Source organism: Sphaeramia orbicularis, chromosome 11, assembly GCF_902148855.1.
Source record: "Sphaeramia orbicularis chromosome 11, fSphaOr1.1, whole genome shotgun sequence".
Taxonomy (NCBI): Eukaryota; Metazoa; Chordata; class Actinopteri; order Kurtiformes; family Apogonidae; genus Sphaeramia; species Sphaeramia orbicularis.
This window is the reverse complement of record NC_043967.1, coordinates 7,509,075-7,524,802: the sequence shown is the minus strand read 5'-3', so window position 1 is coordinate 7,524,802 and position 15,728 is coordinate 7,509,075. Positions and strand designations below refer to the sequence as shown.

The following is a 15,728-nucleotide window of genomic DNA, read 5'->3' as shown; positions in this document are numbered from 1 at the left end:
AACAGTGCAGGTCAGTTTTCCCAAACACATCACAGGAATGGTGATTCAGCACCCCCGACAGTGCACAATCCCAAACACAGAAAACGCACATTGTAAAACACTTAATTAAAAATAGATTAACTTAGTTTAATGTCTGGAAAGAGCATCAGTCATCACCAAATTATGCATGGACATCTCTAATGCTGGGATAGGCTCCGGTGTCTCCACGACTGGACCGAGCAGTTCAGAAAATGAATGAATGAAAGAAAGAATGAATGAAATAATGAGTGAACAGAACTCTAAGATTAAACTGTCTAAAGTTTTTGCAGAGGTGAAAGTCGACATGACTACAGATGTCCACATGAACATTGGTGATGACTGATCACTGTTCTGCAGAATTAAACTACATTGATCTGTTTTTTTTATGCCAAGCGCTTTAGAATGTCCCTCTTCTTCCACTGCTGTCGGACTGAAACAGCGGCCACAACCACTTCTTCATCTTGTAGCTGTAGAATTTTCAGTCTTGTGGGCATTATTACTATACTGAATGCGATGATCACGACATGGGACTTTTAGTACATGGCCACTCTTTATATACCAATATAAATATTCTGAAACAGCATAAGATCCTCCTACCATTGCCTTGAGAGCGCAGTGAGTTTCACGTAAGGCTGACATACATTCACCCTACGACAAAAATAATTCATGACGTGGCTGTAGGTCTGACTTAGGAAGGTCTCAAGGCATCCTTACGAAGACCATGACAACTGTACGATGTTCGTACCACACAAAATCACGTCATTTTCTCACGGCAGCCTCAAGATGCTCTTGCATTTTGAACGGCAGATTTCATAAGACGACCATAAGAATACTGCTCCCTCCACAAATGTCTACGAACTCCACAGCTCATATGAACTGGGAGATTCCTACAAACCCATCGTTCATAAGAATTAAATATGCGATTGTTCCTTAACAAAAACTTAAGAATGAGGGAAAGTGTCGATGTTGGATGTTTCATGTTAACATGTTCATGTAATGTGAATTAATATGAAAGCTTTCATTTTCATAATGGTTCTTAATTTTTCATCAGATCTGTAAAACGCATCAGTATCATAAATCCATTAGTCTTTCTGTGATTATGTACCTGAATCACCCTACCATAAACATTCCATTTATTTACACACCAAACCAAAACCTAAACAAAACCGTCACTCAGGTTTTTTCGGAATTCCACGCAGCTGCAGTAGTAAGAAACAATGAAGCAGTTTCCGTGTTTGTTGCTGCTACAGCCATACATGCTGCGTGGAATCCCAAAAAAACAGTGATGGTTTCGTTTAGGGTTAGGTTTGGTATGTAAATAAATGGAGTGTTTGTGGTGGAGTACACTTCGAAGTTATTCACTATAGCGTCATGACAGTGGGAGTGAGTGAACAGAGCAAAACAGAACTGTAATTAACTCATCCGCCTTTTCTTGTCACAAACCAAATTCCAGAAAAGCCGTGTTGATTGGCTGGTATCAGGTCAAAGCAGGGACATCATCTCCAAGCAACATTTATAGTGACAAATGGGCCCAAGGAAATGGACCTAAGACAACAAAACCTAAGTCCATTGTCATCTGTTTTTCATCAGAGCCATCTTCCCTGCCATGATGAGTTAAGGAACACAGGAACCGGGTGTTTACACTTGTCAACTCCTTACCTTCAACATCTGTGCCTTATTATTTTCTTGTTTACCCACAGGTGGAGGGAAACCCAGAAACAAAGAGACTGAATAACCAAAATCCTTATCTGTTGCCATGTTAATAGTGTCACAGTAATGTGTTAACGTTGATTATACTCAGCATGTTACCCTTTTGATGTATATCGATGCAAGAGCCCATTTGCCTGACCTGTGATTTCATATGTTGTGTCCTGTTCATGTCACAGTGAATTATGTTGAAAGTAAGAGTAACACTGTTTATAATATGTCTCATAATAGTGCTACCATCTTGCTGATGCTGAGTGAGGTTACAATTGACGTATAAGTTCGAGTGACTTTATTTAAGGATGGAGCCAGGTTTCTTACAAGTTTGCACAGGGTCCCCTCTCTCTCTCCCGAGGGGGGGAGAGACACGTAACGCTTTTGGGAGCACGCAAGTGACCTGTGAGGTGGGCTGGACCGGCGCCAAAACGGACAAAGAAGACATAGCCCAGAGATATTGAGGACTCATCAATATGCACGAGGAAGGCGTGCCGGGTTGGTTCCTGGCGAAACTATAAAGGAAAAGGAACCAACTTCTCTCCAGTCTTTTGTTTTTGCTTTTGCTTTGCTTTCCCTCTCGCCAACCCTCCAGTTCCGGCTCTCCAGCTTCTTGGGATCTTCTTGCTTCATTTTCCCTGCTCGTGCTTTCTTCGCCTCCATGCCTCTTGCCTCCTCTGCTCGGGCCGCTCCACCGCCTGTTGCTGCGTTGAACTCCGTCAGAAGACGTCATCCCAACTTCGTCCATCCACCGTCAAGGTCACTCCGGCTGCTGCATGCATCACCGCTGCCGTGTCACTCCAGCTGCGCCTGCTCCTTCTCCAAAGTCAAGACCTGCATCCTTCAAGAGCTGCAACTTGTAAGGAAATTGCTCCTGACTTGTCTGAGTTGGTGTAATTTCCAATTTAAGTAGAGTTACTCAACTACCCTCACTAACATTATAATGTCTTTAATATAGCCATCTGTCAACTTAGTCTTCATTTCTCCTGTCCATAATCTCCTGCTCCCTTTGTCTTTTTGTCTCTTGTCTTTGTCTTATTTGTATGCCTTAGTTAAGTCAATAAATTCTTTATGTGTGTACAAATCTGCAGCTTCAGTTATTTTTGTGTACTGCATCTTTTCACACTCAGGTTCCCTGTATAGTCAACGTCCCACTAAATTCGAAATGTTTCCAATTATTGGTTTGGGTTGATTTAAGTTAATCTTCAGCTAAAAGTCTGTAATAAAATCAATCAATAAATCAACGCTTCTTTCTACATCACGGTGAGGGAAGTGATTCAGGTGCATAATCACGGAAAGACTAACGGATTCGTGATACTGAGGCTATCACTCGGGTTTTACAGATCTGATAAAAAATTGGTGACCAACATCATACACAGCTTTAATAATTAGACAGTAATTACTCTCATGTCTTGTATTCTTATGAAGTTAGATTTGAAATAAACAAAGTTTTCTAGACGTTAAGTGTATTTCTACTAGTGCCCGACTAGAGCAGATTATAGCGTATCACTAATTAATCAACTGGACAATATGTAACTGATGTATTAACTTTTTCACTGCACAGAGATTTTTGTCGTTCTCCTGTGTGTCTGTGCTGCACTCTGCCCGAGTGCCTGGGCCCTCCCCCTCACACACAAACACACAGACCAGTAAAGTGCAGCACCACCTCCCACACGCACTTGGCTGCAGCAGAGGAGAGGACGAAGACGAGAGAAACTGCATATTTTTTTGGCAATGGCTACTGCCACAGTACAGTGGCACAAAATACGGTTTGTCTATTGCCACAGAGCCAGTCAAATGTTAGCATTTGTACTAGAGCCAATCATGGATACTGTTACATGAACTCATTAGTCTCTTGTTCCCACAGTACTGTGGTGATATATGGCATATACTTCAGTGCATCTTTTGTGCATTTTGTTACCACAGTACTGTGGCAACTGATGGAAGAAATGACAAATTAGTGATAGTATATAGTAGAGAATAGGAATTATTGTTCTAAATAGTCTGTATGTTGTTTTATGGTGTTCTTTGCTCTGTGCAGTCAGTGATGCTGGAGAAGGAGGGTGTAGTGGAGCTACATGTTAGATGTGCCTTGTGACTTCTCAGTTCTTTGTCAGTCCTGTGTCAGTTCAGTGTATTGAGTGCTGTGGTCCAAATTCTGCACTCTGAACGTTGTTCCAGTGGCTGATTTCCATGTCCACCATTATCTAATACAAGACTATTATACAGTGTTTTAAAGTTGCTTAAATATCTACTATTGGTTATCAGCCAATATATTGGATATTGGCTAATATATTGGATAATGGCTTTTTTTTTAGCCACAGTAACCCTTTTCGGCCCATGGACTATAATGTTCAATCGGATCACACTGTGTCTGCTGAACAGGGTGAATAGTCCTTGAGAAATCTGTTAGACAAATTTTCTGAGCTCAGATTTTTTTAAAAATTCAAAGATTGAAATGTAGGCATTAAACTTGGCACTGCACCTCTCCTGGTAGTAAATAAAGATGTGTCAAATTTGAAAAGAATTGGGTGAATAGTCTCAGAACAAACGGTTGGACAAAATTTCAAAGTTAAAATTTTCAAAAATTAAAAAAATAAAATAAAAAATTCAAATATGAAATTCAGCCATCAAACTGCACTGCACCTCTCCAAGTGGTAAAGAAAATGTGTGTCAGATATAAAAAAAATCAGGAGAATAGCCTTCGAGAAATCAGTTGGACAAAAATCTCGAACGGACAGATGGAAAGAGGGACGGAATTACTGGTCGTACTATATAGCCCTGCCTTGTAGGCAGGCAGAGGTATAAAAGAGGACTAGAGTCCAAACATCTGAGGCAACCTGCGGGAGATAGTTTGAAAAAACTTCACCTCATTGTTTGCTGATATTGATTTCACTCTGTAAAAAAGGCATATAGTGAGAAGAGAGATTATCCATCAACCGGAAGACTTGAGTTCAAATCCTTGACCTCAACCATTTACTCTGCTGAAATGTCTTTGATCTAGATAATCGCCAACTGCTCTAAAAGGTGTTTTTCAGTAGCTGACCTTGTGATCCTACGTTCCTGAGAGAAAGGGCAGGACGTGGAAAGAAAATGTCTCCTCTGGGATCCAGTGCTGGTCCAAAAAAAATAAAGACCCTAAGTATCAGGACTCGGCCACAAAATAAGAATTATCACAATATAATTTTCATTGCATTCATTAAATGAAATTTATATTATTACATTTAATAAAACAATTATTTTGTTTACATTTTCAAGTAAAACAATTACTATCACTTCAATATTTTACTGTTTCACTTAATTTACATCATATATTTATTGCCTATATTTTTATTTGTATATATCATTATGGTAGTTTCGAATCTTCTATCTCTAGATTTATAAATTACTTGTGTTTCTCATGTCATACACTTATTTATTTCTATTTCATTTTCACACAAAATTTTAAAAAGAATAAGCAAATAAATCACTAAATTTGAGACCACAGAAGATGTAAAAAGATAAACACACACCATTTTACGTTGCTTTTGTCTCTTTATGTCTTATTATGTCATTTGGTGTTTTTTTTTTTTTTTCATCATTTCATCCTTGTTTTTTTTTCACCTTCTCTGCATTAACATTTAATCTTTCACGTCATTTTTGTCTTACTCCATCTTTTACATCGCTTTTGGCTGATTTCATCTTTTACAGAATTTTCCTCTCGTTACATCTTTGATGTTGTTTTCATCTTTTGCATATTTTCCAGAAAATTTCAAACCACCAATAATTGTCTGGTCTCTTCAACTTTCACTAGGGAACAAAAGTCAGCCTTTAAACCCTAAAAGATAATTTGACGTTTAACATAATAAGAGATTTTGACTTTTTTGTGACACATCCATATTAATCAGCACCATCATATAATGTTAATGTTATATGACCATTTCATCTTTTACGTAATTTTCATCTCACTTCGTCTTCCATCATACTTCCTCTTATGCCCTTTACAATGTTTTCATGTTGTTATATCAACCATTATCAATAACCTTTGTAGTACTTAGAATTAGCAAGTAACATTCATGTAAAAAAAAAATAATAATAAAAAATTGGATTTCATCTAGAAGCATTCATATGAGGTAGATTCAGATAACCACATACAGTAAGTAACAGCTGTTTACAGATGTACATTGCACTGCTTCCTTGAGGCTTGCAGAAACATTATTTATGGGGTCCTTTTCACACTCTCAGCACTGCCAATAAGGCTTCCATTCTCACAGGAAGATCCCTTTCTAACTGGTTCCTAAAGGTGTTATGCATGAAAATATATTACTGCTCCAACAGAGAGCTCATATGCAGCTTCATAAACAAGCACAGTCACTAGGCAAAATAGCTTCCCCTTTGCCTTAAAATACTCTCCTCCAATCATGGTGCTGTCTGGGAAACAAACATAGTTCTCCTCAGTTAGCCACCACCAGCTTCATTACTTTAACAATGTGGAAGAGCAAAGGATTAAATCATCATCCATAGTGTTAGGCGAGAGACTAAAAATGCTTAAAAAAAAAAAAAAAAAAAAAAAGTGAACCACAGGGGACACCCTGGGTTCAGTCTTTTGCATGTGATGACTTCCCACTTCATTCATATTAAAATTAAATGCACTTTACTTAATATGCATCTGCGCTTTGACCAGACTGACAGGTTTATCAGTGGAACACAGCTTTCGGCTATGATGAAAGCACAGGACTGGAAAGTCCTTGATGTCAGAAATAATAACATCAAATTAAACATGACAGCAAAACTAAAAGCTTTCAGGTTGGAATAGCAACATAGAGGCAGTTTGTCAGTAATGATTCAGCAGGAAGAAGTGAACCATGGTCCTCTTGCTTATTAGACCAGACTATATTCATATGTGATTTAAAAATATATGTATCAGGATCTCCAACCACTCACAAAATCAGATTATGAGATGGGGAAATGACAGCACAGGTTTAGTTTTCTTAAGGTTAACAGGAACCACAGGGATGGTCTCACCTCATTCAGCACAACTCCTCCAGACTGCCCTGGTTTGTCAGCAGGTGGTACAGCCCATGGAGAGGGTTCCAGACTTTCCCAGAATGCAGTGTGTTGACTTAGGCACTCAGCACTCCCTGGTGGATGGAAATAACACAAGTTAAAACTAAACCAAGGACAGGAATGTGGTTTTTTTTTTTTTTTTTTTTTAGCAATTACTGTTAACCAAACTTTAGAGGATACACTGGTATATTTTTCATGATCAGGCAATGAACCAAGGACAATGTACATATTTTAACATTTCTGAGGACATAGCACAAGGTTTATCTAAACATTTAGATGTCACTTGCTGACAAGGACAACAAGGGATTTTTATTTCTATATGCTTTAGCTGAGAACTACTTACTAAGTTGTGAAAAGTAAGATGTGCTTAGGCTGTGCAAAAATACATACAATGTGTTATGGTAGAACAGAGCACCTAAACCCAGTCCCTACCAAGATCAAATACACAGTAATGACGTTATGTTTGGTCTTGTCATTGTTTAGCAAAATTATAATTTAGAAAAAAGTATTTGTCATCACGTGTTGTTTTCCCCCACGTCAACACCACATCCCTCAATAGATGCCTTCCCTGGGAGGCTGAGGAGTGTGATCCCCCTACATTTGGGACACACCCTCCGATCCCCCTTCTTGAAAAGAGAACCAGCACCCCAGTTTGCCAATCCAGTGGCACTGTCCCTGTCTTCCACGTGATGTTGAAAAGTCATGCCATCCAAGACAGCCCCACAACATCCAGGGCTTTAAGGAACTCGTGACAGATTTCATCCACCCCCAGGGCCTGGCCACCAAAGAGTTGCCCAACTACCTTGAAGACCTCATCCTGGGTGATGGGTGAGCCTGCCCCAAAGTCCCAGGGCTCTGTTTCTGCCACAGCAGGCATGAAGGTAGGGTTTAGGAGATCCTTGAAGCAGTCTTTCTAGTAGTTTTTGAACTTCAACTGAACTGGTTGTATTCCTTTGAAAATGTTCTGTCTCTCATCTGAGTCTGCATCAGTTCTATTGTTCTATTCAGTTCTATTCTTGAAGCAGTCCTTCCACCGTCTGACGATATCCCCAATTGAGGTCAGCAGAACTCCATCTCCGTTGTAAACAGTGCTTGTGGAGCCCCGCTTCCTTCTCACGAGTTGTCTGACAGTTTGACAGAACTTCTTCAAGGCTACCCAAAAGTTAAGCTCCATAGCCTCATCAAACTCCTCCCGCATTTAAGTTTTTGCCTTAGCAACTGCAAAAGCTGTGGCCTGCATAGCCTGCCAGTACCTGTCTATGTCTGTATCCTTATAAAAATTGAGATCTTTCTAAACATTTATGATGTACATTTTCAGCAATAGGCGAGACAGCATGTGGGAGTTTTTCTCACTCTTCTCCTGTTGAACCTTTCTCCAACAGAAATGAAAGTTAAAATCTGTTCAAAAGGAATTATGTCATCAATTATATCAATGATGTTTGCCAAATTAACAGATAATTTTACTAGTTATAAAGTAATACTTCATTGTAAAAACAGCAGTACTATTTAGGTATGTGTGATATCACTCAGTTTGCTATTTTGCCTGGCTGATAGCGACATATATAAGACAAGACATGACATATGTCACCAACACAAGGGCTTTCATCTAGCCTGGCCAGCATCTTTCTCAATGATAAATCCGTTTGGAATCACAAGCCTTGAATCCAAATGTGAATACAGGACTAACAGGCGCTGAGTAAACCAATCACAGATAAGACGGATATAATGCTTTTGTTAGAGAAACTTGAAAATTCAGGGTGTAATCTGTAATTCAGTGGTTATTTTCGAATCAAGTAGACAAACGCCAGACATTGTTAAGAGATATGCGGACTTGGAACTAACTTTGATTCACAACAAAAAGAAGTTGGTGTGTATGTCGCACTGTGAAACACCCACCCCCCAGACTTGTGATTGGTTTGGTAAAGAATAGATTGTGCATATTTCACAGTGACTGGCCCAATTTTTCTCAGTATTTAATACACTGAGAAAACCGGATGGCCGACCAGGCTAGCTATCACCTACATTTCACTTTCTTCTATGAGAATGAGTGAAAAGGTATTAAAAGAATGAAAATCACTTCAGGTCTGGTGATGTTGAAGCTGCAGTGACTGCACTGACTGACTAGGAGGATGTCTTTTATTGGGTGTTTTGTCTTTCTGTGAAATAAATTTTTTTTTGTTGATACTTCTGCATTTTATAACAAAATGTGACTTTCAAAATGCTAAATTATGTCTTAAATTGGGAAATATCATGTGTGTAATTGACAAAGAGGATCAAAAATTAGTTGTCTCTTGCTACTGGTTGTTTTAAACCTTAAAGTGTACCTGTACTGGTCATGGTTACAACATTAATTTTGCTTTGTGTATTATAAGCAAGAGAGGCACAAATTCAGTACAAAATTCACCATAAATATGGGCAGGGGCAGAACCTGTGGGGCCATAAGTGATGTACCCGTGTTGTTGATAGATTGATCAGTGTGAGTAAACAAGCAGCAGTCAGTGAGCGAGATAGAGTGGAAAGCACGTGCACACGCTTGTTGTTTGTGCAGATGTAAAGTTTGCACTCCACCATTGCCCTAGGGATACGACCCAGCACTGGCCGATAATATGTGATCTTAGACTGGTGTCTGCTGTTTGGGGTCAGTGGGGTCCATCGCAGCCCAGGTAATCGGATAATATACTGTTAGTGTGTCACTACCGGTGCTGGAAGGAGGCAACATGTCGCTGACCATGCCTAAGTGATGGAGCTTAGATGGAGATAGTGCTTGCGCGTACTTGACAACATGCAGTTACTGGTTACTGGACGGACCCATTAGAATTATACGTGATCTTTTGAAATAGCCAGCAATAAAAATTCACTACCTAGAATAAAACAAATAAATTTTTCTCTACAACTATTGTCACCTAAGTGATTTATAACCATTTCTTCTAATGTTGTCCTCTATATTATTTCCTGATCATGTAGATGTTAATAAAAGCTCTGAATGAATTCAAAAGTTATAATATCAAAACAGATATAACTGAAAAAAAAAAAAAAAAAAAAAAAAAAAAAAAAATTAGGAAAAAATCTATTAACAACCACTGTCATGTGTCAAATGACAAGGGTTTTACTGATGAGTCAGCTTAATGTTGAAATGGGTCATAGTACAGTGAAAGGCTGATAAACTACATTTTACCTGAATTATTTAAATGTGTTGATTAGTGGTTAAAAAGTTGTTAACCCTTTTATATCAATGGGTGCTTTTGGTAACCAGCAGCTATTTAGGTCTTTCAGGGTTAACTAAGGTTCCATGGGGCACATCTGGAAAAGGCATGACTTATCCCCTTTTTGCATCCATGATTAATTTAAGAAGTCATACATCAAATTACTGTAATATTAACAAATAATCACATAGTGCTCGGCCAGTACAATATCCCTACAGCTGTGATTTAGAAATTAAATCCTGATTTGTCTGAGACAGACAAGACAGAGTAAAAATACAGTTGATTCCAAGAGGAGATCTTCAAAAAGAGATTTTTGTGAGTGGTCTCAAGACAGAAACCAATTGAGTATTACAACATGTGTTCCATTAGTTTAAAAAAACAAAAAACAACTGTAATGGTACTATAGTGGGGCATCTTAACCAAAATATCCATAACAATTGTGCATTTTGTGATAAAAGCATGAAATTTGGCACACACGTAGACATTAATATTCTGACGAGATCTGGATATTGAGCCATCTCAGATTTGACCCCTGATAGCCATGACAGCCATTTTTTTCAATGGCTGACTGCGGTTGCTGGTATTTGACTGACCTGCTCGTCTACAGAGTACTGTAGGTTGAGTTTGGGACGTGGTTCATCTGTAAATGGGGGGGGGGGGGGGGGGGGGGGGTTATTTAAGGAAAATTTTCAGATTCAACTTTAGCCCTGATCTTCTGATGCTACAAGATATTCTAAGCACTCCTGTGTAACTTTTTTGAAATTTTCATCCCACCGCCCCCCCCTACCCTGAAAATTACTTTTTCAACTCTAAAACACGGGGTTTTGGGCAACTTTCAAACCTTCTTTACTTTGATAAAGTACAATGTAACAATCTGCTCATGCTGGGCCCTAAATGTTTTTTTGTGAGACATGTCATGTCTTCAGAGTGCTTTGCACTACAAAAGGTGTAGTGTCAAGGTCCAATTACAGGTCAAAGGTCACCCAAATGGTCCAAAATGCCTATTTGATGGACTTAAGCTGTTAATGTGGGTTCTTCCAAATGTTGGGCTCAGGTTCTCTCCTCAGAACACATCTAATGACCACAAACAACTGACATTCAATGAGACACATTAAACAGCTATATACTCGTGTATTCTCCATATAGATATGTCAAAAATAACAAACAGTACTTTCACATGACTTTGACATTTACATGTATGTGTCCTGTTGTGAGTGACATGGTGGTGCAGTGATTAGCACTGGTGCCTCACAGACAGAAGGTCCTGGGTTCGATTCCAACACCAGTCGACAGGGGTGGGACCTTTGTGTGTTCTATGTTTGCATGTTCTCCCCGTGTCTGCATGGGTTCTCTCTGGTACTCTGGCTCCTCCCACCATCCAAAGACATGGCCTGATAGGTTAATTGGTTAATCTAAATTGCCCATAGGTGTGAATGTAAGAGTGATTGTTTGTCTCTATATGTTCATCCCTGTGATGAACTGGCGACATGTCCAGGGTTAACCACTGCCTTCACCCATAAGTAGCTGGGATAGGCTCCAAGTGACCCCGTGACCCTAGTGAGGATAAAGCGGGTTCAGAAAATGACTATGATGTCCTGTTGCAATACTTGTAGCTCCATGACAATGGGTTGTAATGTAGTGTTAGTGATGGTGCAGTGGTTAGCACTGGTGCCTCACAGACAGAAGGTCCTGGGTTAGATTCCAACACCAGTCCATGGGGGTGGGACCTTTCTGTGTGGAGTTTGCATGTTCTCCTCGTGTCTGCGTGGGTTCTCTCTGGTACTCTGGCTCCTCCCACCATCCAAACACATGCACTGATAGGTTAATGGGTTCATCTAAATCCCCCATAGGTGTGAATGTGACAGTGGTTGTTTGTCTCTATATGTTCAGTCTGTGATGAACTCGTCACATGTCCAGGGTGAACCCCGCCTTCACCTGTAAGTAGCTGGGATAGGCTCCAAGTGACCTAGTGAGGATAAAGCGGGTTCAGAAAATGAATGAATGAATGAAGTGTTAGTGATTCCTGCCAAAATGTGTGCTAGTGTTTCCTTCCACACTAATGGCAGCAAATTCAAATGGAATGTACATGTATCAATATTTAGTCTGTAATGTGTCTTTAAAGGGCCAAAGACCATGGGGGGTCCCACCAGGAAACCAGAGGGAACAGAACTGAGGACAGATTTGATAAATGTCGGAATGATATGAATTTTTGAAAAAAACTAGGCATTTGGTGACCCTTTAACCTACAACATGACCTTGGACATTAGACTTTTCATAGTACAAAGTACTCTGACCATACAATATGGCACTTACAAGATCATTTAAATGGCCCATCATGAACATATTTATACATTGCACTGGACAAAGATGGAGAAGCTGTGAAAGTTGCGATTTTCAGAGTTAAAAAGTAATTTTGGGGGGGGGGGGGGGGGGGGGGGGGGTTGGACAAAATTTCAAAAAAATTACACAGGAGTGCTTAGAATATCTTGTAGCATCAGAAAATCAGGGCTAATGTGGTATTTGATATTAAGCCCCCACCTACTGTAAATGGTCAGGAAAGACCAGGGAAGAACCAGTACTTGAATGGTGCAAGACATAACATTCTAATTAGACTAATTAGCCATAATTAGCCTAACCTGACCTTAAATGCACAGGTCTGTGTGTGTGTGAGGGAGACTGCTCACAGGAAGGACTTCTGATCACTGGAAAGAACGTGAGCCGGTGACAATATCTTGATCATAAACTGTCAGAGAACAGTACTGCTGCCATGTTGGAAAACAACTGCCATTGTAAAATTTTGTAGTGGCCAAAAGTTTTCAATAAATACATAAATGCGACAGTAAGAATGCTAATGTTGATATCTTGTTCCACAGTCTGAACAGAAAAGTATTACATTATTGCAAAATGTCAATTTTAAGCAGATTTTGAGCGCCACCTTGAATCAAATCAAAATTTTGACCTCTGAGCTGACTGGAACCACAAAAAATGACTTCAGCACATCCCAAACTATAGAAATAGACACCAAGAACATGAATATTTATCAGCTGTGTCTAATTCTATGCTTAAATCAATTTCACGCAACATGATTGGCCGCTCAACAAAATGGCCGTTTCAAGAGAAATTTGAGGTGGCCTCAGTATCTATATCTGCTCACTATCTATCAGTCTACATCTGTGCCGATTTGGTGCTTTTATCACAAATGCACAACAGGTTAGCTATGCTGCCCCACTACTAAAGGTTGCCATTACAAAGAGCACCTGTCAGGTTCATATAAAAAAAAAAAGGGCCTCCATTGTGTTTTAAAGACATCAAAATGTGCAACAAGCTGACTTAAACAGACATCCATACAGTGGTAAGAGAGACAGGCTGGCTGATTGTCCACAGCGTTGCACACACTCTGTGGGACTAATTAGGCAGGTTGTGGTAGAATGATGGGGATGTTAGGGTTGTATAGACAGAAATGTTCCCTGCTGTTAATCAGCTGCAGTATATGTGAGGTGTCTGTTTGTCAGTTGTATGTGTGCCAGGGGGGGCATGTTGGTCTTCAAATATCCTACTGACCCACTTCTTACACAACTGAAAAGGTGGATGGGGAGGTGGTGAGACTGTCAAAGTGTCAAACCAATGTAAGTATTTACAGCCAAAGGTAGATGGAGAAGGGGGAAATGTCACATGGCTCCTTTTGTGTGTGTGTGTGTGTGTGACATAGTAGCTGCAAAATATATCATTCCTCGCACACTTATTTTATGCCTCTATTCCTCAGGGGGAATGAGAACAACTGTGGAAATGACAAATGATAATGGAGGCGAGAGAGACACACATAACAAAAGAATTAAAGAGGAGATGTCTGGTATGCGCAGACATAGGAAATCAATAGTTTTCCCTGTAGGGCGACAGTTTAATGTCAGGCTTAAGTTGGTATGTATACCTACTTGATGTGCCACTAGTTCTCTTGGTCGCCCATGGAAAGCAGCAGGGGTATACTCATGTATAGATGTTTGAAGTGTGTGCATGTAAGAGACCGAAGAAGAAAAAATAGATAGGGACTGAGGCCACGGATTATCAAGCACCAACTGGCCAAAGGAATCCATCATATGGTATTAAAAAGCCCAAGGGAGGAAAAAGATAGAGATAAGGAAAGCGCAACAGAGATAAAGATAGAGGGGAAAAAAGAGACAGTAACAAAGAGTAAGAAGTTGTAGAAAAGTTAATGGAGGAAAGAAAAAGTAGGAGTTGCAGTGCTGACACAAAGGAAGACAGATGGAGGAGAATAGAGGGGACAGTGAGGTAAAGCAGACAGGGAAGAGGAGAGCAGATAGGAAGGATAGAGGAAAAGAGACAGAAAGAGAGAAACAGATGGTGGCAGGGAAGAGGCAGATTAGAAACTCACTGGGAGGACAACAATGGGCTCTGGCAGCGAGGCACAGCAGGAGTATGGAAGCTGAAAAATGTCAGCGCAAAAGGGAGAGGAGGAGGATAGTGAGAGGAGCGGCAGAGGAGGACAGAGAGGAAAGGTTTCCTTCCAATCCTCTACCTAGTTTTTTTAATTGGAAAAAGGTGATAGGCTTTGCAGATATCAGATGCCAAATACACTGCCTTGTAGTACACCAAATATTTTTCACATGCTTTAATACAGGTTAATGAGTACCTAGTTTAAAAATTCACTGAAAGATGTGTCCAGATCCTTAGTCATTCAGAATAAATCAGGTACAGAGCTCCAATTAACCATTAATGTGCACAGAGGAGAGAATAAAATTCAAATGGTGTATTTGCTATGAATATTATTTTTTGGGCAAAAAATAAAATAGTGACATTGTATGATAAATTACTAAAGACTAATAAGAGTAGAAACAATGTCCCTCAAAACCTACAAGGATGTACAGTATGTCAAAAATTGTTACCATGGGATTTTGGATGACAACTTGATCCTATGTAAACCTAATACTTACCTCGTAAATGAAAATGTACTTTGCGATCTTATGCATTTTTGGAAGAAAATGACATTGGTTTAGAAGTTAAGGTCCAGTTGTGTAAGAGTTAGGAAGATGTAATTGCAGAAATTGAAAAAAAATAATGCAGATTTTTTTTTTTTTTGTCCAGAGTATAATCACATGAAATAAGAATTGTGTTTTTTTCCACCATGTTGTGCCATATGTCTCATGTCGATTTTACAATTCAAGAGCATTATCTCCGTCTATGTCTAAATGTAGAACAGAGTTGATATCCCCTTAACTTAAAAACCCCAGAAGGACAAAACAAACACTAGAGGGACTTCTACATCTCCACACGCCATAGTTGAGAATGGCTGGTATTCAGCTGACTACAAACTGCAACTTCGTTGCTAGATGCTATTTAATATGCACACTGAACCTCATGGCTGCATAAATATGTGAGATTCAAAAGTTTTTCCTATTTCTCATTTTCTAATATGTAGCTACATATTTTGACAATTTTCACAACAGATTTTGTGTTATGTAACAGAAAGAAATCTGTGAACCTGTGTTTTTTTGGTTTTTTTTTTTTAACCATATTATAAATTATAAATGATACTAAAAAACAGAAAATCACATTTTCTTAATATGCAGTGGAATCATACACTTATAAGTTACAAAGTTAAATCCTCCATAAAACCTCCCTCAAATATTTACTGATCAACTTCTTAAATATGCAATACAAATTTTTTAAAAATTCTATTAAATTTAAAGCATGGTAACTCAAATCAAATAGACAATATGGTATATTATGACAGTTAAAGCAGTTTTT

At 39.2% G+C, this 15,728-nt stretch overlaps 1 protein-coding gene across 1 annotated transcript in view; it reads right to left on the bottom strand.

Moving 5' to 3' along the window:
• Window positions 1–15,728, bottom strand: part of LOC115428794 (ataxin-1-like) — a 337,516-nt gene that overhangs the window by 65,616 nt on the left and 256,172 nt on the right. Inside the window, 1 exon segment of the mRNA XM_030148017.1 lies at window positions 6,721–6,836. The gene's annotated coding sequence lies outside the window, so the exon portion shown is untranslated.